General features: G+C 42.1%; 1 protein-coding gene across 1 annotated transcript in view; it reads right to left on the minus strand.

Moving 5' to 3' along the window:
• Positions 1 to 22,417, minus strand: part of Gpr45 (G protein-coupled receptor 45) — a 92,499-nt gene that overhangs the window by 58,279 nt on the left and 11,803 nt on the right. The gene's annotated exons all lie outside the window — the stretch shown is intronic.

The raw sequence follows: 22,417 nt of genomic DNA on the forward strand, positions 1-22,417 counted from the left end.
ATGGCTGAAGACATCATGCACTTCAGACTCAGAGCCAAGTGGGCCATGAGCTGGAACTGACTTGAAAGCCTACTTCCTGAAGGCTAGCTTTCATGATACTAGAAAGCAACAACCAATAATCCTACCCAATGATGATGCCTATGAGCCACAACCATAACCAGTATGGCATGATAACCCTAAAGGTGCAGCAGTGGTATTCATACCTTGGTCGTAACCAACATCTCTCTGGTTATATTTAAGACCCACTCAACAAGAGAGAAATCATGCTTGATACCAGAAATCTAAGCCAATTACCCATGATTTGTAAGATAACCTACAACTACTACTTTTTGTAAACCAGCATAATCGCTAACTACATTCTAAATATTTTACCATATGTTAACAGATAAGAAAAAGACACAAATATATATATTGGTTTTTCAAGACAGGGTTTCATTGTATAACAGCTTTGGCTTTCCTGGAGTTAGCTCTATAGACCAGGCTGGCCTTGAACTCACAGAGATTCACCTGCCTCTGCCCCCTGAGTGCTGGGATCAAAGTATGTGACACCACTGGCCAGCTTTAAATAAATATTATAAAGTCCTCAGCATCCTTAGGCATCAGGGAAATACAAACTCATTTGAGATTACAACTTATCCCTTATCCCAGTCAGAATGGACCAAGAACAACAAATGTTGGCAAGGATGTGGGGAAGGTAGGACCCTTATTCTTCATTGATGGGAATGTAAAGTGATGCTTCCACGATATCCATCAGGGTGGAGGTCTCTCAAAAAACTAGAAACAGAACTACCATATGATCCAGATATACCATGCCTAGGAATGGACACAAAGGACCTAACATCTCTCACAGGCATGCCCAAACAGACATTCCCATTGCTGTTGTAGTCACAAGAATAAGGAAATGAAATCAGACAGGATGTCCATCAGGTAATGAGTGGATAATGAAAATGGAAAATTGTATATGCAATGTAATTTTATTCAGCCATAAAGAAGTGAAGTGATGAGATTTGTAAGAAAATGGATATAACTGGAAAATCCACTATTTCAGGGACCCAGGCTCAGGAAGACAAATACCATGTTCTCTCTCATCTGCAGATCCTAACTTCCTACATTCACACCCACACACACACACACAAACACACACACAAACACATACATGTGAGTGCATGTATGCCTCCCCCAACTCCCGTCTGTGTGTGTGTGTGTGTGTGTGTGTGTGTGTGTGTGTGTGTGTGTGTAGACCAGGAAACTAGAAAATAGTGTATGAAAGAGGTTTTAATGCAGGGATAAAGACAGTAAAATGTAGCTGATATGAAATGAAAACAAAAATGCTAGGTGTGGAACTGTTTAAGCAGAAATGAGGGAGAAGAGGGGTTGGGGAGTATCAACCAGTATTTAAGATACATTAAAAAATACCCTACTACTTGTGAGCTAGTTTTTGTTTTGTTGAGTACTGGTACCCTGTGGTACCCTGCTTGGGTGGATAAAGCTGCTCCCAGCTGGAGACACAGCTCAGTTGGTAGAGTGCTTGCTGGTGTGCAGGAATCTCTGGATTCAGTCCCCACCATCACACAGAATTGAGCTGGTGATGCACACCTATAATCCCAGCACTGGGGAGGTGAGAGACAGGAGGATCAGAAGTTCAAGGTTAGTCCTGGCTACACAGAGAGTCTGAGGTTAGCCCGGGATCCATGAGATCCTATCTCAAAGTGAAAGCAAAGCCCAAACCAAAACACAATGGTTCCCAGAAGCCATGGGTTATTAAATGAAAGGTTGTGTGCCAGGGGTGAACTATCTCCCAATGAATTGTTTTTCATGGAAACCTCTGAGGCCTTCAAAATTATACAGGATATTCCCATTGCTGTTGGTTGCCTACCAGAACTAGATGTTACAAATATTTTGCTAAAGATGCCACATAGTTTGATTACAAGACACAGAAAAATCAAGTGAATATTGAGAAAAAAAATTTCCTCCATGATGGTCGACATTTGCCATGCTTGAAGTGCTATGCAGGATACTAGGGTGGGGGAAGTCATCAATAGTCTTTACTGTTGCCTCCTTGGTGCTATACTGCTGGCCTACCGGACAAGATGTGCCCACTGGTGCAGTAGTGGTATGATGGTTATAGGAGTAACCAACTTCATTCTGACTGGAATTGAGGCCTGCTCCACAGGAGAGGGTTTGGTCTTGCTACTCTAAACCTTGCCCAAAGTCCATTGCTGGTGAGGTCATGAAGCTATTACTGTTGTTTTTGGAAGTGTACATATACCTGTGAAATCATCTAAATATTTATACTTACACTAAATTTTTTATATTATGTTACTATCAGCTTTGGTCAGAGAAGTTTCTTTTTGAAGTAGGTGGTGATTAATATAGAGACTCATAACTTGTCAGAGTGCTGAAAATAAGCACTCTTTGGACCAACACATTACATACAAGTGTGAAAATGCTATAATGAAACTCATTATTATGTATAATTCATATATGCTCAAAATAAGAAAGGAAGAAGAAAACTGAAAAAGTGCAGTAGATGATAACTCTGCTTACTACTTGCAAGTATCATATGAAGAGGATACACAGAAAATCATTAGGGCTCAGTCATAAATTGAGCTTCCACATTAGCTTCTCCAAGGTTCAGGGACCATCATAGGAGGGGAGGCAGAAAGGATGTAAGAGCTGGAGGAAGCAGATGAGTGCTATGGAATATTATCTTCTAAGGATGATATTGCCATGGTATTAATCGACTCATGGCATCTACGATTACCTGCAAAATATAAGCCCCATAGTAGACTCATCAATATTTCATCACAGAGTGAGAAAGCACTCACAAGACCCTAACCCTACCTGAGGAAGTAATACAGTTATTGATTACAGGGGAAGGAGAAACATTTTCTTCAGTGCTATAGTCACTGGCAAGTTGTCCATGCTTCTGTAAGTAACCCCTCAATGATGCTCCCATAACTAGACCTAATCCATCAGATGAAGATGTCTTAATGAAACATTATTCTGTCCAAGTAATACATACTTTAAAAGGGAGAAAAAAGAAAATAGAGAAAGTGATATGGATTATAACTCATTTCTCACTACCTTGTAAGTGTTACATGAAAATTTCTCTAGAAAACTATTAGTTAGCATAGTCCTAGTTTACCAGCAAGACAGAGGCAGTACTAACATAATTTCCTAAATATAAAATTTGGGTCAACTCCCATTGTAAGATTTGTGTAGATTTCTGCCAGCTCTCATTGTAATTCTGTAAAGGGGATTGATTCTACAAATAAAAAAAGTTCTTGATTTTGTGTACAAGCTAACACACACACACACACACACACACACACACACACACACACACCACATACACACACATTCCAAACTTTAAATATTCCTATATTACATTGTATTCTACATATTCTGCCCTTGAATTGTCAAGGTATAGCTTCTCCAGCTAGAATATTTTCAACTTAGTTTTTGAGAAGTCAGTGCCATCTCCCACTTTCTGAGCAAATATGGCAGTCTTGTCAACACTTGAAGGACACTGGTTAAACGCAGCAATTCAGTTCAGCAATGGGGCTCTCTGCCCACTTTGGTTACTCAAACTGGAGGCAATGTTTCAATGTGCTGGGCAGTAGGTCAACATTTTCAGGCACCATTCCATCTATTTCCCATAGTAATCGCTCGGAAGGTAAGACGTCCATTAAAAAAAAAAAAAAGCAAGTCCCACAAAGCCACATAGTCTAATACTACCCATTTTGAAATGGAATCTTGGTTTGTCTGAGGCCAAAGTCTACATTACATCTTTTTCTTTACTAAAACTTTCAGTTCTACATCTTTTGACAATTCAGTTTTCTTGACTGGGTCCTGGAAACAAAGAGTCATTGAGGAAGACACATGACATTGACCTATGACACACACACTCACATACCCAGACATGTACTCCTCACATACATATGTGTATATATATATGCCACAGACACACACACACACACACACACACACACACAGAGAGAGAGAGAGAGAGAGAGAGAGAGAGAGAGAGAGAGAGAGAGAGAGAGAGAGAGAGAGAGAACTATAATGGCAGGCCTGCTGTTACTGATGATCCAGTTTTATTAAGTACCAAGTCATAACTTCATATGACTGAGTCTGTAAGGATTTTGAGGATAAGAGGTAACATAGGAAGAAAAAAACACCTAATTTTTAACTTAGATAATGAGAACCAAAATTTAGTCTCTCACAGTTCTGGAAGGAAGAAAGCCCCACTTTAGGTTTAATCCAGGCTGGTTCCTAGTAAAGATCATGTGTAAGTTTGTCAAGCCCTGTCTCCCAGAGGAATACAGGAAATCCTTGGTATTCCTTGGCTGAAGACGTATCACTCCAGCCTCTTTGTCATCATGATGTGACATTCTCTCTTTGTGTCTCGGTGTCTCCGCTATAGTCTTTATCTTAAGTATCCCCACAAGTCCATGTAGTTAAGGCTTGGTCCTTAGGGAGCAGTGATTAGAAAGTGGTACAACCTTCAACAGTGTGACACCTTCAGCCATTGGGGACCTGCCTTTGGAAGGTCTCTCTGGACCCAAGGTCTTCTTCTTCCTCACTTTGACATAATGAATATGAGGTGAACAGTTTTGCTACTGTAGGCTGTGTTGGGCTGGATAACTTCACCATAGGCCTCAGAGTGATGTGGTCCATTACTCACCAGCTAAAACCTCCAAAACTATGAGCCAAGATCAGCCTTTTCTCTTTATAAGTTTATCATCTTAGGTATTTGTTACAGTAACAGAAAGATGACTGAAAAAAAAGTTTTGGTATCCAAACACCCTTCCTCTTATAAGGGAACATTCAACATGTCCAAATTCCACATACCCTCACCTTAGCTCAGTTATGTCAGGAAGGACTATTTTCCCAAAGAAGGGCATGTTCACATGCACCAGGACTTCAACACATCCTTCAAAGGACACAGTTCTACTCACAACATTCAACTACACACACACACACATTCTAGATAAATATTGGGATGTTCAACATATTCATGAATGGAATGACTCATTGGGAATAGAAATGTGCTTCAAGATGATTTGAAGTGGGACAATCAGGATGCACTTTAGATGTAACAAGACTGGCCATGAGCTGATAATTATTGAAGCTAAATAAGGAATATGCTGGGTTTGGGGTTCATAACCCCATTCAGGACCATAGTTGTACAAAATATCACTCATGATACTTAGGACCAGTAAGACTTGACCTTATTTCCCCTCTCTTGGGCTGTAGGGTGGAGCCTTCTGTTTCTTGTGTTTGTCCCACGTGTGAAGTCCATGGGGGAAAAAGCCTTGGAGAATCCATGGTGACTGTAGAGCACATGCCACAAATGACCTTTGTTGCTCTGTGTTATCTGGCATGGCAGCATCACCTGACCATTCCTGACTAATGCGGTGGGCTGGACTTGGGGTTTGGGTTAAATCTCAACCAATAATAGCTTAGGGAATTGGGCCTAGTAAGCAAATTATGCATATTAATGCTTCCAACAAGCTACACAAAGTACCTAGGAGGCTTTAGTGAAGGACATGTAGGGAGCAGCCAGCACATAGTAGGTACTCAGGAAAGGTTGTACTCTGACTTGCCATCTGCCTTGAGTCCCTGTGTTTCCTCATCTTCATATGAAGCCATATGGCTGGATCAGATGTCTTGGTTAGTTAGGCTGATATGACCGTGTTAGGTCTCAAGCCTGGGACAGATGGCTAACTGAGGTGCCCATTAACATACCAAAGTGGACAATGGCAGCCAGGTTCTCTCAGCATCCCTCAGTTTCTGCTTGCCACAGAGCCCTCCTTGTTAGCATACCCTGCTCCCTACCCTGAACTCTCCAGCCCAGGTGTCGGGCTGGGCTTCCCTCCCTCCAGTTCCTCTGACCCCTATATAACTCAGCCATTTTGGCTATGCCAGTCTCCTGGTCAAGGCCACCCTCTTGGTTGCTAACTCTTCTCTTTTCTCCCCTTCTCCCTCTGTTCCCACGGCCTGGCTCAGGGTCATGTTCATTCTGGACTCTCCCAGATGTCTCTGCCTCTGGCTATGCTTTCTCTCATATCTACAATAAACTTCTCCTCCATACCTAGGAACACTCATGTCTTTCCCTTTTTATTTCTTTTTTTTCCCCTTCAGACAATATAATGTGGATTGATCCATGTAGAACAACAGGATTTCATTCTTCACAGGTCTATGGCCAGGAAGTCTTAGGTCAGGGTACCAGCATTACAGAGTTATGATGAGGGTTCTCATCTGGTCATAAACTTCTTTTTGTATCTCCACACACAGAAAGAGTTCTTGACAAACCCCCTTTAAGGACTCTAATTCTATTTGTGAAGCCTCCACCTTTGAAACCTGCTCAGCTTCCAAAGGCCCCACATCCTAATACATGGAGAAGAGGATTTCAACATCAGGAGATTTGTGACACACAAATGTTAGATCTTCGTAGTCTCTAAGGGGGCTGCTGCTCTCAGTGCATGACAGATTGAGGAGTGACTTGCAGCCAGAGTTGTGGAGTAGGACCCCAGGGCCTCTGCACAAACCTTGACAATGATGGATCGCTGAGGGGACACTGAGTGCCCAGCTCTGCCTTCTTCTTTCTCGGAAGAGCACTAGGATCATTTCCCTGTCACGGGAGTCATTTATTATGTTCATAAACACTTGGCAGCCTTTGCAAACAAGTACTCAGAGTTAGGAGCTGTCCCCCATGAAGCTTCATAGATATGCACCTAGAAGGTGACCTACAGAGCCGAGGAAAGCCTCACAAACATGTATTATGGCTTCAGATTAGTCATTCCCCATGGTTATTTTCTTACTAATGCGATCAGATCTGCCTCGCTGCCTGCTTCTCAAGGCAGCTTTCTCCGTGGAACTGTTTTTGCTCCTTAACTAAAGCCTCAGGGTAGAACACAGCAGCGGAAGCCAAGAGAAGAGCTTCCTCCTCCTTTCAACCTCACGGCAGCATTTTCTTCCAGTGTCTTTCCCAACAAATCACCCTTCCCCACCTGACTTCTTCAAGCAGCCTACGTACAGTGTCAATATCCCAGACCAGGAGGTTGCAGTTGAAGATTTCTGCACACCCGGGTTTTAGTGTATGGTCAACTGATAGTTAACACCAGTCCTAGGAACCCCGACCTGACTCATGGTTCTAAGGCATTGTGGTCCTTGATATGGCTGTGCTTGTGTCGATAAAATACATTCACTTAAGACTTCATCCAGTCCTCGCAATTGCCCTCCATCTCTCCCTGCTTTCCCTGCTTTCTTCCCTTTAGCAATAGCACCCCCAGAATCTTAGCAGAGCACCAGATAACATGTCCCACTTTGCCTGCAGATAGAAAGAGTGATATGACTAAGTTCTACCAGAGCAGATGTGAACACACTGCAGGTCAGGACCTTAAAGAGGGCTGAGGGTGTCACTCATCTGAGGTGGAGGGGAATACTTGCCTAACATGAAGAAGGCTCTCCATTTGATCTCTAGCATTGAAAACAAGACAAACCAAAACTCCAGACCCCCACAACCTTGAAAGGAAGAATCCTGGGCATCCTTATCTCCTTCCATTGTACTGGTGCCCATGGAATTGGTATGGAGTGATTTTGTGCCAGCAGACCACAGAAGAAGGCAAAAGGTGCTGGCATCCCAATACGGAGCCAGGTCAGTTCTAAATTTATCTAAGTTGATCAGCATTTATGAGCATACCTTTCATGTAAGTCACTTTGGGATTGTGTTTGTGTGTGTTTTCTTTCAGTCTGTGTTTAAATAAATACATTGCCATCACAGTTGCTGAAATGAAACAATCTCCATGCTTGGGTGACAAATTATGGCCCTCGGTAGCCTCTATACATTGTGAACTATATGCTAGCATGATGTGGGAACAAACTATACCAAGAATATAGCCATGTAACCAGGCAACTAAGTCTCAGCCAAACCTGGCAGTTGAGCTTCAGCCAATAACAGGTTGGCACCTGACCAGACCATGTCCATGTAAATATTAAGGCTAACTCCAGCCAATCAAGTTGTCTCTCCATGACACTTCCTATCTCTGTCCATAAACACATCCTGCACCTGTTGTAGCACAGAACCTTTGGAAGCATTGTGTTCCAGTTCTAGGAACATTGTGTTCATCAGGTAAACCTCTTCACATTTTGCTGGTCTCGGTTTTTCTTTGGTGAGGTAGTGCTTTGCCCAGCATGGTGGTGCACACCTGTAACCCTAGCACTTGGGAAGAGAAAGATGGAGGAGGCTCATGAGTCTGGGCTATATGACATGATCCTGTCTCAAGAGGAAGGGAGTCCTTTATCCATTCATTCCCTGACATCCAACTTCTCCCTTGCATCCATCCCAAATCTGCTTCAACCTGTCCTACAATCAGCTTCCCCTGAAAGCAGCGTATTACCGGCTAACTCCTCATCTAGACCATGTTTTCCCTCCAGTCCATCTCAGATAGTTCCAGAGCCACTTTTAAATCCTTCTCAGACCTGCTGGAGCACCTTTTTCTCACTCTGACTACCTTTGTCTTCCTGCCGTTTTGCTAGGCCATCTAGCTCTCTTCGGTCTAACCTCCGCAGGAGAATACCCACTAGTACCCTAACATACCTTTGCTCAAATGCTTAAGGCAGGACAACACATTACCTGATCTTTTCAAGATGTTAAGTATATATGGGTATGCATGAGGTTGGGGGATGGAACTAATTTTACTTGACCTAAAAGACCTATCCGCTAAAGCAATGTTTAAATCTGAATGTTTAACCTCAGTGTTTAACACCACTGCCAAATGATACTGCCGAGCCATGTGGCAAAATTCAAAACCTGGCTGATTATTAGATTCTGTGATCGTTTTAAATACCAACTTTCCACAACCTAGAATTACCTGGGAAGAGGGCTTCAAATGCAAAATTATTTAGATCAGTATGGTCTATGGACATGTCTGTAGAGGATGGCTTGACTGTTGGCTCAGCCTATTGTGGGTGACTCCATTCATTACCCAGACAAGGTAAGAAATGAGAAAGCTAGCTGAAAACAGAAGTGAGCAGGCAGCATGTCTTGGGTAATAGCATCAGGTCATGATGAATTGAATCAGCCTGTATTGGGCAATAGCCCCAAGTCATAAAGAATCGATTAGCCCCAGCCTAACCATTATAGCTGTAACTTCCTGGTATCTCTCCTCTCTTTCTCTCTCTCTGTCTCTGCCTCTCTGTCTGTCTGTCCGTCCGTCTCTCTCTCTCTCTCTCTCTCTCTCTCTCTCTCTCTGTGTGTGTGTGTGTGTGTGTGTGTGTGTCCGTCCATGTCAGCCCCTCTAAGGGTTCCCAACCTTCATCTTGAGGAAAGGTTGGGCCCTTCACTGCTCCAATAAAGCAGCCTCAGCCTGTCGAGATAGAGACTGTCTGCTTCTCTGCCTCATTTTCCTTAGAGCATGGATTCATTTGTTCTTCCCTGCTTTAGAATATGGATGTAGCTGCTTCAAGTTCTTGCCTTGACTTCCTGCAATAATGGACTATGACCTTCAATTAATTATAAATTGAACAAACTCTTTCCTCCCAAACGCCACTTTTAGTCAAGGGTACTTTATCACAGCAATAGAAACGAAAGTAGAGCAGATCCCGTTATGAAATTATTGTACATTTTTAATGTAGGAATGAGATTGTGGCATGTTTAAAAGGAGTATTTTTTCTCTTAAAGCTACATCCCGAATCCCTGACAAATTAAATGATAGGACTGATTTAATTCAAAGAATCTAGCAGTCAAAAAGCAAGCAACGGAAAAATATAAATGAAATAAGGTTGGCCATATAGTATATTAATAATTAACGAATCTGGATAATAAGCAAGAAAACACTTGTCACACCAGTCTATTTTGTGTATATTATCTTGTTTCCGTGGTAAAATTAAAAGCTAAACAAAAGACAGCATTGCCCAAGTGTGCAACGAGCCCCATTGCCTTCAGGGTCGAGTGTCCTCCAAGGGAGGTGTTTGTGTCACAGTGCCCCATTCTGATTTCTCCCTCACAACTCCTGCCACCTCCCTATCCATGCTCCTCTCCAGAGCAGCCAGGCCCCGTCCTACTGCCAGGAGCTGCCTTTAGTGCTGAGTCTTGTGCCATCTTGTACCTGCTCAGAATACTCCCTACCTTTCTGTTCCCATGCATGTTTACTAGTTCACTACTGAGCCTTTTTCGGCTCCGTGCGGCTTTCCCTGACCCATGTCTACACCATCATACTGCAGGAGAGAAGAAACACCTTTGTTTCACCCATGCTATGTCTGTGGCTAATACCAATGTAACCAAGGACAGACCAAGAAGGGAAAGGCATAAAGATGTGTTCAGAACAAAGATTCCACAGCACAGAAGCATTCAGCAGGAAATGAAGCCCCGAGGAAAGAGTTTATGTATTTCCGTGCTAGAGCTGATGAAGAGTGGACGGTCATGAATAAATACAAATGGACACAGAGGTATAACCCGATGGAAATGAACAGGGTGGTTAAGCAGGCCGTCTTGGTTCAGATTCTTCTCTGTCCCCATATCTTCAGGGTTAAGGGCATTACTCTGGGTGTAAAGAAGGAACCTCTTCAGGAGAGTCTCATGACCTCACCATGGGAGAAAGGGAGGGGGTGACTTTTTTGACTCTTATATTTTCTCACATGCCAAGGTACATATCTTAGAGTAATGTGTCCTGGACAGCATCAACTTCCCCAGTACACAGGGCATGTGATGGCTATTTCTTGGTTGTCAACTTGACTACATCCAGAACTAACTAAAACCGAAGTGACTGGGTACACCTGTGAGGGCTTTCTCTTAATTTCATCATTTGAAGTGGAAACACCTTTAATCTGGATCTTTGACATGGGAAGATCCACCTTTAATCGGGGCCACACCTTGTGTTGGCGGCCTATATAGAGAGCATGGAAGAAGAAGCCTGCTTTCTCTGGCTGCTTGCTCTGCTAGCCAGTCCATTCCCATTGGCATTAGACTCGACTTCAAGATTCTATAATATCCTGAAGATGACCTGAGACATCCAGGCTCATGGACTGAATAGCTACTGGATTCTTGGACTTTCTGTTGGTAGACAGCTATTGTTGGACTAGCTGGAACACAAACTGTAACCCACTCTAATAAATCCCCCATACATATATGTTATATATTATATACAAAGTATAATATATAATATAGTTATATATAACATATAATATATAATCACATATAATTATGTAAGTCACATATAATTATAGTATATATAATTTTATAATGTATTCTATATAATACACTATATACTGTATATATTATATTAATATATTATAATATATTAATTATATCATTTCTGTTCCTCTAGAAATCATTGACTAATACAGGGAGCCATCCAAAACAACTCTGGTAGCACATTTGTGGCATTTTTCGTCTACTCTTTTCTCTCCAGCATCAATTCCTTGGGAAGGTAAATGTGACCTCTGGTATCATTGAAGGGGGTGCAGTCTTGGTCTCCAGTGGTCATTTAATAAAGAAGCAGAATGGCTGGTAGAAAAAAGGTCAAGCTGAGTGAACACTTGTCTAGCAAGGGAGGCATGCATGTGTGTGGGATCTGGAGAAGGTGAGTCAGCTCTGGCAGAGGAGGACTTCTTGGCTGCAAAAATATCACCTATGGTTATCACAAAGACGGCTGATGTGCTTTGCCAGCCAGAAGACAACAGTGAAGAAAAAACACAATACTCCTATTGTTTGGGAGAATGTGGCCCAAAGGGCTGCATGTTAAAGCTCAGCCCACTGGTCAGCTGTAGTGGAATGTGCTGAGGACCTGTAAGAGGTGGGGACTGTGGGAGGTTCTTGGATCCCTGTGGATATGCCCTTGAAGGGGAAGGCAAGACCCAAGGTGTCTCATTCTGCTTCTTGGTTAGGACATGACAGCAGTCAGTTGTATATGAGCCTCCTCCATAAGATGACACTATCAACACAGCCCTCCTAAAATGGGGGTACCTGATTTTGGCCTTGAACTTCCCGATCCCGCCTGTCAAAATAAATTTCTCTTCATAAACTAATACAGGTATGTGTCCTGTCTACACCTTCCCAAAGAATAGATAATGGAAATGTTCCTGCTGAGAATCTGTCTTCCTTAAAGGGAAACCAACAACTACTCCTTCTGCTGGAAGCCCCCTGGCCTGTCTATCTCCCCTATCTTGAGCCCTTGTAGATGGGGCAAGACCTCCACTCTGTTCTGTCTATGAAAGAAAGCTTTCAGACCACAAGAACAGAGGCCTATTTCCTATGGAATCTGAACTGTAAACATCTATGGTGATAGATCTCTCCAATGGAGAACTTAGTAGTAAACTAGAAGGAAGTGATTCAATAGCTCTCCAGTAAGCAGGATTCAACTCCCCTTGATTATCTGGGGGACCAGAATGGTATCTATTTATGGTTCTTTAAAGATCTCTAACCCACCAGGTTCTCTCCATGGCCATTTCTTCCACTCTTAGCACAGAAACAGCACCTGATGGGAGCCTCACTGTCCATTTCCTGTTCTAAAGACAAGAAAGGGAAAAACATCAATCATCAGGTATCCCATGTCTTACCTCAGCCTCCTTTCTGATGTAGCATCTCATGAAAGGAGGCATGATTTTACATAAGATATGACAAAGGTCATTGGTTGGTGGTGATATCTCTCTTTGGTGGTGTGCTCTGGGATGTGACCATGAATGAAATCCATGGTTCCCATCCTTAGAGCTTACTTGAAAATCCAGACACTGATCAAGGCACCCTTCATATCATGTCAAACCAATGGCCAGGGCAATTTGGAAACAAGTTATGGATGAAAAGCAAACTACAAAATACGACAACCTTCCAGGAACAGACTGGGTTTCTAAATCCTTACCACCAGCAGTTCAGTTCTCAAGGCCCATATGAACATTTAATGGAGACATACAAATAGATAGCCAAGCATGGTGGAGCACACCTTTCGGTACGGCACACAGGAGGCAGAGGCAGGAAGATCTCTGTGAGTTCCAGACCAGCCAGAGCTACACCAGTAGTGAGATCTCAGTTACCTACCGAGTCCACGGCAAGGGTGAAGGAGGTAGCAGGCTGATACTGACTGAGCACAGGCTACATAGTTTGCATATGTTGTCTCGCTTAATTTTAGAGCAACTTGCTGAGGCATGCTTCAGCTTCTCTGTTTTCAGAGATAAGCAAATAGAGGCAGAAAAGAGTTCCGCCTTTGGGCAAGTTCAAACTGGGGAAGAGAGCCACTGTAAGAGTTGAAGTCCAGGTTTGGTAGAGTTCAAAGCCCTATGTTCCTAGACTGTCATAGCTTCTTACACTGCTCTCAGCAGGACAGTATGACACAGCAGAAGTTGAACTCAGATGCTCTGCCACCCAAGTTAAAGATTTCTAATAATAGTCTTTTGCCATTTTGCTCAAGAAGTTAATTGAAAGAATTTTATCTTTTTTTTCTCCTATTATTTTTTTTCCTAAGCTTTGGTGCCTGTAATCTCCTATCTGATAGTGATATCAAAATCAGCCATCCAAAAATGAATTGAAAACTTGTGAAGGATAATTAATAACCCTTCATGCTCTGTTCAGTACATTTGATTTTGTTCTAAAATACATGCCACCAATGTTGATTTCATATTGTAATTGTGTTCTGAGAGCCTCAGGGCCTCACAGGGAATCATGTACATAAGGTCAATTTTAAAAAGTGTTTGAGACTGGATGTCCTAATGTGGACTGTCTACCAAGGAACACCAGGGTGGACCGTAAACCCCCCTCCAAATTATCCAGGACACACCAGGGGTGATAAAATTAATTTCCTACTCAGAAATAGCTGGTCGTGTTCCCTCTTTGCCTTTATAAGTAGCTTGTCTATCCTGGTATCTGTAAGGGACAGAAGCAGTCCTGGGTGACTCAGTGGATCACCGCTTTCCCACAGAAAATACCTCCCTTTCATTAAAGGAGGAGGGAAATTAGGTCACTGCCTGAGAGCCATGGAACAGAACTGTTATGCTGCAAACAATTATATAAAAGCCAGGCCCCACTGAGAATCAACCTCCTGGGACAATACGGAAAGATGAGAAGAAAGAGCCTTGTAAACAGTGGGTCTGAGGCTCCACAGCCCTGCTGGGAGGCCAAATTCTTCCTGCAGGTAGGCCTTTATTCAGTCTCTCCTCTGCTAATTTACCCACCATTTAGACCGCCCTGCTCTGTGCTGCCCAGGGCTTTGCAAGGCTCCTGGATAAACAGGGGAATAAGCTGGCCAGTCTCATGGAACACAGGAGTGTTACAGAGAATTTATAAAGTGTGACCCATAGAGAATGGAGGGTGGGGACCACAAGGAAATGTGAGCCTTTGGGAGAAAACCTTACGAGACACTGAGAGGTCCCAGAGGATCTTGAGGTATGACACAGGGAGAAGGAAGAGAAATGGATCGTGCTCCAACAGAACTAAAAGCTTTGGTGCATCAAAGGACACTATCAAGACAGCAAGAAGACAAATCAGGAACAGTGTTTGCAAAGGATGTGTCTACTAGAGCATTTGATGAACTTCCACAATTCAACAACAGCAAACATGTCCCTGTTAGAAAATGATCAAAAGATCTGAACAGATATTTCTCTTAGTAGGGTATGCAAATGACCAATACTTACATGGAAAGACACTCAACCTCACTGACCATTAAGTAATGCAAGGCAAAGCCACATGAGATACCACTTCACATCCATGAAGATAGTACTTAAAACAAAACAAACAAAAAAAAATGTTGGCAAGGATGTGCCCAAACTGGAACCCTTGTGTGTTGTCCAAAGTATGGAAGTTTCTCAAATAGCTACACACAGAAATATCAGGTAGTCCAATAGTTCTGCCTGTGGCCACCAACCTAAAAGGATTAAAAAGAATGTTTTTTATAGCAAGTATCCATGCATTCACCTTTCATAGACCATTTTGCACAAGACCCAATGGTGGATACAACCCAAGTGCTCATCAGTGGGAGAACAGACAAAATGCAGGGCATTCAGTTAGCTCTCTGTATCCTTGGGCTCCACAGCCATCCATCCAATCAACCACAGATGGAAAGCATTTTTAAATGCCTTGTGTCCCTACTGAAAACATTCAGATTTTATCCCCTAAATGATACAGTGAAACAACTACTTATGGGGAATTTGCATTGTATTTGGCATTTTAACCAATTTAGAGATGATTTAAAGTATACAAGAAGATGAGTATAAATTCTATGTAAATACTATACTTTAGAACAGGAAATGGACAGTGAGGCTCCCATCAGGTGCTGTTTCTGTGCTAAGAGTGGAAGAAATGGCCATGGAGAGACCCTGGTGGGTTAGAGATCTTTAAAGAAGTCAGGAAGTACACAGCAGGCACCCCATAACTCTTACCTTCTTCTACATGACTGCAGTGGAGACAAATCCTGGTGAAAATCTCCCTAGGTTGCCCCTTGTGAACTGGGTGTCCCTGTCTCTTCTTTCTTCTCAAATCAGTCTTCGAAATGAGTTTACATTTTTATACCTCTCAGCCCTCTGACTCCTGAGATGCCCTCCAAGCATTTTTCCTGTTGTTCTGAAACAAAGTGCTTTTGTTTGGGGTTTGTTGTGGTTGTGTTTTGTTGCCACAGAGTCTAGTTATATAGCCCTGACTGGACTGGTACTTGCTATATACTCCCTGCTGATCTGAAACTCATGGTAATCCTCCTGCCTAAGCTCACAAATGCTGGGATTACAGACATGCACCATTATGTCCAGCATACCTGCTGTCTCAGGGTTTATATTGCTGTGAAAAGGCACCACGACCATGGCAACTCTTATAAAGGAAAATATTTAATTGAGGTGGTGGCTTACAGTTCAGAGGTTCAGTCCATTATCATAATGGCAGGGAGTATGGTGATGTGCAGGCAGACATGGTGTTGGCTACATCTTGATCAGAAGACAACAGGAAGTGGACTCAGCATCACACCGAGCAAAGCTTGAGCATACATGAGACCTCAAAGCCCGCCTCCACAGTGACACACTTCCTCCAAGAAGGCCATACTTACTCCTACAAAGCCACACCTCCCAATAATACCACTCCCTTTGGGGGCCATTTTCTTTCAAACCACCACACCTGCCTTCTTTTTAATAATGCTGACCCCACAATCTAGTTCCAAGAGCGTCTGGGCTAGATCATCTACTGTAGTCATAGCAACAGCTTCACTTCTGTACCAGTTTCCTATATCAGCCCTTTATTACTATAACAAAATAGCTGAGAAAATCCATTTCAAGGAAGAAAGGTTTATTTTGATTCATGGTTGCTTGAGAGAAGAACATCATGAAAGAAGCAGAGAAAAATACTCACCTCATAGAAGTGCCAGAAGGAGAGAGTGGGGGCCAGGGGCCACAATATTCCTTTTCAAGAGCATATGGATCATATTGAGTCTTACAATGACTCTAATTCTTTCCCCTAGGCCACACTCCTACATGTTCTATCAGCTCCAATAGCACCACAACCCGGTAACCATGTCTTCAACTACGGACTTGGGAGAACATTTCAGATTGAAACTATAACTTGGTGTCATATGGAGAACCCTTGAGGACCTTATGCTAAGGGAATCAAGCCAACACCAAGGAACAAATACTGGGATTCCACATATACAGTGGTGCCTAGCTTCCTCAAGTTCATGGAGACAGAAAGCAGAGTGGCTCAGAAAGCTGTCAGGTGACTAGTCAGCCCATCATACCTGGTGGGTGGTGCCACACCTGGGCTGGTGGTTCTGGGTTCTATAAGACAGCAACAGGAGCAAGCCAAGAGGAGCAAGCCAGGAAGCAGTATCTCTCTGTGGCCTCTGCTTCAACACCTGCCTCCAGGTTCCTGCCTGGCTTGAGTTCCTCTCCTATCTATTTTCGATGATAAACTGTGATACGGAAGTATGAGTGAAATAAACCCTTTTCTTTCCGTTTCTTTCAGTCACTGTGTTTCATCACAATTGTCACCCTGACTGTGACAATACCCCACATACATTGATATACATCACCCTGTCGTACAACCAAGTGCTGTACCAGGTCCATCTAACAGGTGTCTCACTCTCTTATTTCTTCCTTTCTGTACCTCTAGTTGTATTTGTTGGAGGGAAGCATTTCCTTAGGTTTTAGTTATGTAGCAACAGGGTAGGCAGTTGAGATGGTGGTGGAAGCCATTGTGATGCTCCTGATAGAGAAAAGAAGACACACCTGTGGGTGAGAAAGACTACTCCTTGAGTGTGGATACCAGGAACACTGCCTCACAGATCCTTCCCTTCTGCCTACAAAAGCGCTTCATGTTCTGAAACCCATGTTCTCAGCAAGCTCTGTTATGTTTTCTTCTCAAAGTTTATACTTGACAATGCAATCCGTGATTATACATTAATCTTTTGGTCAAGATGGGAGATTTAAAGCTGGGCGACGGTGGCACATGACTTCAACCCAGTACTTGGGAGGCAGAGGCAGGGGGATCTCTTTGAGTTCAAAGTCATCCTGGTCTATGGAGTGAGTTCCAGGACAGCCAGGACTGTTACATAGAGAAACCTTGCCTCTAAAGAAGGAAGAGATGGAGGAGGGGGAGAAGGAGGAGGAGGCAGGAGAAGGGGGGAGGAGGAGACAGGAGAGGAGGAGAGGGAAGGGGGAGGAGGAGGAAATTTAAGTCAAGATCTACTTTTTTTTTTTTTTTTTGCCTATGGATACTCAATTGTTCCATAACCAATTATTGAAAAAAAAATTCTTCCATTGAACTGCTTTTTATGCTTGTCAGAGATTCATTGTCATGCATGGCAGATCAACTCTGTTCTCTATTCAGCTCTATTGACCCAAGAGTCCATCCCTCTACCAATATTCTTCAGCTTGAGGACTGTAGGTAATTAATCTTGAAATCAAGTCGAGTAATTAACTCATTTTTTTTCCCTTAAAAATTACATCCCTGTCTGTTCTAGAGCTCACTCTGTAGAACAGGTTAGCTTAGAACTTACACAGCTTCATCTGGCTCCATCTCCATGTTATTCCTTTTAGAAATTTGCTCTATGCAGACCGAGCACACTGTATTTACATATTTAGGAATATGCGTGAACATACATTAACAATATTTAGAGAAAAAAGAGGCCATGAATTTGAGAAAGAGCAAGGGGAAGGAGTACATGGATGAGCGTGGAGGGAGGAAAGGGAAGGGGGAAACATGATTATATTTATGAAAAAAATTAAAAATTGTTTTAAATATCCCAATTTTTGCCTCTCCTTATTCATTTGAGCATAATCTTATCACCCACAAGATCATCTTGATAATACAGTGGGAAACTACATTAAAATAGGCATCAATTTCAAGAGACTCTGCTTTGCTACATTGATTATTCAAATCCATGAAAAGAGTGTCTGTCTCCATTGATTTAGGTTTTCTTTGATTTCTTTCATCAGTATTCTGCAGTTTGCTGAAGTACTTTATATTGGTTTTAAAATAGCACACCTAGTATTTCAATGTCTCATGACTACAAATGGTTTTCCACTTTTAATTCTAGTTTCTAAGTGTTCATTATTTTTCTTCATTAATCTTGTATCTCATTTTTTTATGCTGGGGAGAGTTTGTACCAAGGCACGTCTATGGAGATCACAGGGATGCTTGAAGGAGTAGGCATCTTCTTCCACCATGTGTGACCAACTTCAGCCATCAGCTGTGGCAACAAAGGCCACTTCATCTGCTCTAATCTTGTCCCTTATGCCATTGGCTAGCTCTAGGAAAGCTTTTAAGAGATTTTTACAACTTTTTTTTTTTTTACATAAATATACCATCAGCAAGGGATACTTTCATTCTTTACTTTGTGATTAGTGAGTCTTGCATTTTCCTTTCTTGTCTTATTACAGAGGTAAGACCTCCCTGTACTAGGTTTCTTAGGGAGGTTGAACGTAGACTTTATTTCTGATCTTAGAGGCTCATTGTTAGGGTTTCTACTGCTGTGATGAAACACCATGACCAAAGCAACTTGGGGAGGAAAGGGTTTATTTGGCTTACACTTCAACTTCACAGTTCTTCCATCAAAGGAAGTCAGGGCAGGAACTCAAGTAGAGCAGGAACCTGGAGGCAGGAACCAAAACAGAAGTCATGGGCGAGTGCTGGTTACTAGCTTGCTCCTTATGGCTTGCTCAGCTTGCTTTCTTTTAAGTCTCTGAACTACAAGCCCAAGGGTAGCTCCACCTACCAAGAGCTGGGCCCTCCTACATCAATCATCAATCAAGAAAATGCACCACAGGCTTCCCACAGGACAATCTGGTAGGAGGATTTTCTCAATTGAAGTTTCCACTTCCCAAATGGCTCCAGCTTGTGTCTAGTTGACAAAAACTAATGAGCATGGTGGGGGGTGGAGGATGGACATCCAGTCTTTCAATATGAAATGTATTGTTACTTCTAAGATTCTCTGGATATCCAGATGTCCAATTTGGAACATTCCTACTATATTCCTTATTTTCTAATCATTTTGGATAAAAATGGGTATTGAGTTATGTCAGATGCTTTTCCTACATCAGGTGACATGATAATGTGAGTCTTCTTTAGTCTATTGATATGATGTATTACATTGATGGGTTTCAATAAAATGAACCAGCCTTGCATACCTGAAAAAAACCTCAGTCAATCATGACACATGCATAACGTTTTCATATATTGTTGAATTCAGTATTTTACTTATTTTTTATGGTGTCTTCCTTGTATTTTTCTTGACTGGTTTTTGTATCAGGGTAATAATGGCCTCATTAAAAAACAGAAATGTTCTTTCCCATATTTTATGGAAGTCATTGAGTAGAACTGGTGTCAGCTTTACAATTTCAGGAGTATTTTTTCAGTGGAAAGTATCTTGACTTGAGATTTCTCTTTTTATAGACTTTCAATTAAGAATCAATTACATGAATTATAGAGCTCTGTGAAGGATCTGTTTCATATTGGGGTTGTTCTACTTACTCTCTCTTGCTGTGTTGAAATGCTGCCCAAAAATATCCTGAGAAGTAAAGAGTTTATTTAGCTTACAGGTAACAGACTATTGGAGAAAGTTGGGGTAAAAACTCAAGCGGGAACAGTGTAGGAAAGCTGCATGCTGGTTCAACCTTCACAGATTGCTCGGTTTACTTTCTTATAAAATCAGGAGATGTATCCAGAGGTGGCGATGTCCACAGAGGGCTGGACTCTTTCATATCAATCATTAGTCAAGAAACCCCTACAGGCCAACCTGTTGGAGGAAATGTCTCAGTTCAGGTTTCTTCTTCCCAAGTGGCTAGAGTTTGTTTCAGGTTGACAAAAAACGAACCGGCACAGGGCAAGTGCGATAGCTTTTCTTTTTCTTTTCTTTTTTTCTTTTTGTTCAGGAATTTGTCTGTTGCATCTAGGTCTCCTTTTCTTGACTAGAGTAGCTCTTGGAACTTTCCTGTTACCTTCTTGACATTTGCAGGAGCCATAGTGTGTTGTTTTGCTATGAGACAAGCAGTTCCTCCCCTTTCCTCGTCTATACCGCTGTTGGTTGGTCAGTTTCTTCTCATCGTTTTGTTTGAAGAGTCGGTTATTGATTGCATTGACTTTCTCATATTCTTTTTCCTGTTTCCAGATTCACAGAATTAAAACAAAACTGGGGGAGGGAGGAGTCGACGAGACGATTCAGTGGGTAAAGGTACTAGTTAGCAAGGTTGATGACCCAAAGTCCTCAGAACCCACATGGTAAAAGCAGAGAGAGAATTGACTCCCATGAATTGTCTGTCCTTTAATATCCACATGCATGTAATGACTCACTTGAGTGTGAGTGTACATCTATACACACTAAATGTTGAAAAAAAAAATGTGTGCCTGGAGAGATGGCTCAGTAGCTAAGAGTATGTAGTGCACTTGCAGGCATCTGAGTTTGGTGCCCAGCACTCACGTGGGGTAGCTTACAACTGTCTGTAATTCCAACTTCAGGGGTCCCAACACCTCTAGTCTCTTTAGGCACCTTCTTTCAGGTGGGTATACTCCACCCAAACACACACACACACACACACACACACACACACACACACACACACACCTCAAAATAAAATAAACCTTTAAGAATTGCCTGTGTTCATGCTGTGTGAGAGTGTGTGTGCATGCTCACATGTGTGTGGTTATGTATGCACATGTGTATGTGTGTACCTTTGAAGCCCAGAGGTTGGTGTTGGGCATCTTTTTCAATCACTCTCCACTTCCCGAGGCAGTGTCTCTCATTGAACCTGGGGCTTGTTGATTCAGCCAGTCTAGTTGGGCAGCTTGGCCCACAGCTCTTTAGTCTCTGTATACCTCCCAACAGCTGTATTGCTGGTGGGCTTCCACGCCTACTATTTTCTCCTGGGTCCTGGGGATCTGAATTCCAATCCTCACGTTGTGCAGCAGCTGCTTTATCCCCTGGGCAATCTTTCTAGAACCCAAAATTCACACATTTTTAATTGTATCTTTATTCTTTTCTTCTTTTCTCCTTGCTTTGGCCTTTTCTTTCCTTTTTAAATACAGACTTTGTTTTTCTTTATTTTCTTGAGGTGAAGGTTTAGAATGTTGACTTGAGAGGTGTCCATGTGCAAATTTCCCTTTCAGAATTGGCTTAGTTGCATTCCATAAATTTTGAGATGTTGCATTTTCATCTTGATTCATCTTAATGTATTTTTATTTCCTTTGAGATACCCTCTTTAATACAGGAGTTATTTTAAAATGTAAGGTTTGGCCTATAAGGGTTTGAATATTTTATTATCAACTTTTTAGTCTGATCTCATTTTTATCAAAGAAGCACATTTAAAATTTCAGTTCTTTCAAGTTTGCTAAAGTGAGTTCATCATATAGGCACAGCGTATCTTCACTAATGTTTCCCGGGTGCTTGAGCAGAATGAATGTGTATTCTGCTGTTGATGGAGTAGTTTATAAATGTTGTCAGGGTGTTTACTCTGTCCTACATTTGTATTTGTTTTCATATATCATTTCGTATAGTTATTTAATTTGATGCTGAGAGATAGTATTGAAGTCTCCAACTGCGGTGACGGCAGAGATGGCTCAGTTTTTAAGAGCATGTATCCATCTTGTGGAGGACCTAAGTTCCTAGCACCCACCCTAGGCAGCTCACAAATGCCTATAACTCAAGCTCCAGGGGATCCAATGTTCTCTACTGGATTCCATGAATACTGTCACTTATGTGTACAAACTCATACACAAGCACACATGTAGATCCATAACTTCTTTAAAAATTAAATCTTTATAAAGTCTCCAATTAGAGTTGTGGATTTATCTATTTCTCTATCAATTTTTGTTCAGGTCTACCAGCTTTGGTATAGTGTGCACTTGTTTGATGTGTGCACATATGTGTTATTGGTGTAATGTTCTTCTCTGTTTCTGTCTTGTTTTGTTTGGCCTGAGCTAAATTCATTTGGTATCAGCAATTGTAGTAAT

The sequence above is a fragment of the Peromyscus maniculatus genome, chromosome 21, assembly GCF_049852395.1.
Source record: "Peromyscus maniculatus bairdii isolate BWxNUB_F1_BW_parent chromosome 21, HU_Pman_BW_mat_3.1, whole genome shotgun sequence".
Classification (NCBI taxonomy): domain Eukaryota; kingdom Metazoa; phylum Chordata; class Mammalia; order Rodentia; family Cricetidae; genus Peromyscus; species Peromyscus maniculatus.